The sequence below is a fragment of the Austrofundulus limnaeus genome, unplaced genomic scaffold (genome assembly GCF_001266775.1).
Source record: "Austrofundulus limnaeus strain Quisiro unplaced genomic scaffold, Austrofundulus_limnaeus-1.0 Scaffold314, whole genome shotgun sequence".
Lineage (NCBI taxonomy): Eukaryota > Metazoa > Chordata > Actinopteri > Cyprinodontiformes > Rivulidae > Austrofundulus > Austrofundulus limnaeus.
The window spans coordinates 346,528-349,839 of record NW_013952716.1 but is presented as its reverse complement, the minus strand read 5'-3'; the positions used below and the strand labels follow the sequence as shown (position 1 = coordinate 349,839).

The 3,312-nt window shown below is 37.2% G+C and overlaps 1 long non-coding RNA gene across 1 annotated transcript in view; it reads right to left on the bottom strand.

Annotated features, from left to right (window-relative positions):
• Positions 1 to 1,913, bottom strand: part of LOC106527189 (uncharacterized) — a 19,309-nt gene extending 17,396 nt beyond the window's left edge. Inside the window, exons 1-2 of the long non-coding RNA XR_001311351.1 lie at positions 1,799 to 1,913; positions 1,619 to 1,694 (exon numbers count right to left, since the gene is read on the bottom strand). This is a non-coding gene — a long non-coding RNA (uncharacterized LOC106527189). The remainder of the gene's footprint in view (positions 1 to 1,618; positions 1,695 to 1,798) is intronic.
• Positions 1,914 to 3,312: the final 1,399 nt, after the last annotated feature.

Below are 3,312 nucleotides of genomic sequence, written 5' to 3'. Positions count from 1 at the left end.
AACAGGTCAGGTTCCTTTAACAGAAACCTAAAAATACTCACATTTATAATATTATTTTACACTCTGTAGGTCTAAATATTAATCAGAGGACAAATCAGCTGTAATATTTAGTAGTTTGTGTTAAATTGTAGCATGATTCAACAGTGCTACACTCTGTATATATGCTCCACAAGCTAACTTCTGATAACCAATTCAATAAATAACAGTGATAAAATCGACTTTATAAGATTATTTTAATTTTTAAACTGTTACATTATGTTCTGCTCAGATCACATTGAGCTAAATAAGATCAAATCTGCTTACTTGTGATGTAAAATGAGACGTCCTGTTTATATTCTGTTAATAAATCCATAACACAAACAGCTTTTCTGGCCTTATGTAAAGCATTAGATAGATTATATAAACTGTAAAATATTAATAATAACTGGATTATTATTATTATTATTATGATTTCAACATCGTCAATCCTTTTTTCTGCTCTGTTGTCATCATGTACAGCATTGGGAAATCCAGACTCTTGCCCGTTTAGAGTTAGCCTTTAGCTTCTCCAGCCGATCACACGGTCACGTGGTCTTTGCGCACTCCAGCTGTTCTATAGAACCTCCTTGGTCAGAACTTATGGGTGTGTTTGTTTATGCGGAGCAGCGCATCCTTCTGCATGCCATTTTGTTGTTAAACTAGCAAGATGGACAACTTTGAGGAGCAACTCGTCTGGTCCTCTTGAACATGCAAACATGCAACCAATGTTCACATCTTCTCTCCATCTTCGCGGTTAACAAAAAATTAATAAATAAACAAGTTTCCTCCGACTCCTTGTCTGAAAAAGCGACAAACCACCGCTCGTTCTGAGCCTGGTTCTGCTGAAGGTTTCTTCCTGTTAAAAGAGAGACTTTTTTTTCCACTGTCGCCAGTGTGCTGCTCAAAATGGGATACTGTGATAAATTGAGAATTAAATACAATCTGCTTGTCTCTTTAGGTTGATAACATTTACTAATTTGTTTTAAAATGTAGGTAAACATTTTTGTACAGTGCTCTGAGACAGTGTTCGATGACTTGGCACATTATTAAAAAAATAATGATTGAATTTAATTACCAACACAAGCCTCTCTTCAAGCAACTGATACATCTTCACGTGAGAAAAACAACTATCTATCCTGCTATAACTCGTGTTGTTTATAGTCTCAGGTATGTGCTATGTGCTACATTTGGAGTGCTGTGGAAGGGATTATTATTATTTATACCTCACYAGTATAAACAGTAAGAAAAATTACGTCCAAAATGATGCTGATCCAATGTATCTTTTGTTGTCGAAGTATAAACCAGGCTTAATGTTTCTCATTCGTCAGACACAAGTGTTTTATCTTTATTTGCTGTGTCTCTGACACATTCAAGTTACAAATTGTCCTATACATCTTGAAATTGTGATGACTCGTCTTGGTTTGTCCTTTCCTGATTGYTTCCTGCACTCATTCTCTGCACCTGRGAGGGATTTCCTCTGATGAGCTGATTGATGGCTTTATAAGGCGTCTCCACCATCTGGTCTACGCTGATGCATCTTACCCTTATGGTATTGTTAAAGCTAACTAAGTACCTTGAACTACAGTATATTTTGACTTACCTTAGTTTTTTGCTCCAAGGTGGATCACCAAGAGTCTGAAGCCTTGTATCCTCAACCASTTGTCCTGGAAACCCTCCTACTTGGAAACACGGAAAGGAACCAATTACCAAGCATCGAATTAAGAGTATCCCTCCTGCCACTCTGCCTGGAAAAAAAAAAGAAAAAAGAAACAAACCTTACCTTTGTGAAGTCCTCCTCCTTCCATGCTGCTCGCCTCCTGGAAACCTGTAAGAAAAAAAACCTAAGTTAATTCTACAATTTCACCTAAGAAACTTAATCTGCAATCCAAACTCACCTCTCCATTTCCCTCCTCTTCACAGCCAGATGACCAGCAATATTCACCTGTAAATAAATCACTTACCTTTTCATTGTTGTCCTGTTTGGTTACTCAGCTCCACCATTTTGTTGAACCACTCTTTATGTCATAAATGTGGCAAACTATTTTCTGGTTTTCTTGTTGTATTTATAACAAATATTACTGAGCGATGACTTACAACCATTTAACTCTTAGGCTTACTACAACCTATTGAGCATCTGCTTCATTTATCCTTTTTCTCCTCCTTTCTTTTTTTCATCTCAGTAGTATCTTATCAGCAGTGACTGTGATGATCAGTGTGTTTCAGGAAACTCACCACAGCGTGTTGGTTCATTAGCAGCTCTGTTTCCACGGAATGTACACAACTTGTTTGTAAAAACAAACAGGACGAGTCACTGTGCTTTTCGAGGTTGCCACCTGTTTGCTCGCTCACGTTTGTGTTCTCATGGAAACCAATACGCTGAAGAGCCGAGGCAGTCAAACTCACAATGGCCTCTTTGTTTCCTCCCCTCTGTGTGTCTGTCTATAGATAATGTCCATCGCTACTCTATTGTTTTTGCGACTGCTTGCTTTATTGACTGTTAAATTGCACTCGCAGTGCACTCACCTACTGTATGTTTCCCCTCCATGTTTCTCTCTAATATTCTCTCAGAGCAGTAAAGTTTGATGTGGTATTTGTGACTTGGCGTGGCTGTTCAAAGCTGGTCTGATGCATCGGATTAGACTTCAAACAGTAGGTGACTCAAATGTCTCTGATCTCRGCATTTCACAGTGGCATTTGTAACTTCTACAGAACACAGATACCCCGCCATCTCTTTATATTTTGTTTTCCTCGTACACAGGTGTCTAGCCTTAGATCCAATTTACGTCACACTTAGCACAATTCCTTTTATTTAAGTTTATTTACTGGGACGAACACAGCTGTGAGAAATCAGTCACTTTCACAAGGAACCAGGTTTCCCCTCTTCAGTATAGCTTTCTGGAGCTCTCGTAAGACAGACACATAAACACATACACACAAGCAAAAACATTATCATTCGCCTTGATTTAGGTGGTGGACGACAACTATACAAGCCAGGATGTTTTCAAAGCATTATAAAACAAGCAGTTAAATAACCAAATTACAGCGGTTATTCTCAGATTAAATATTTGCTGCAATTAGCATATATTATTCTAATTGTGTTTATAACATAATACAGTATAATCTAAGACTGTACATGCTGCAAGTAAATTTATTGTTGTATACCTTAATAAATAGCATCGTTTACTAAGAAAAACAAACRCTTACTTTTAAACCAAATGTAACCCAATTTTACTCTAGATGTTTATGATTTGTTTAGACATATATTTTAAGTATCATTAGTGCATATTGTACTAT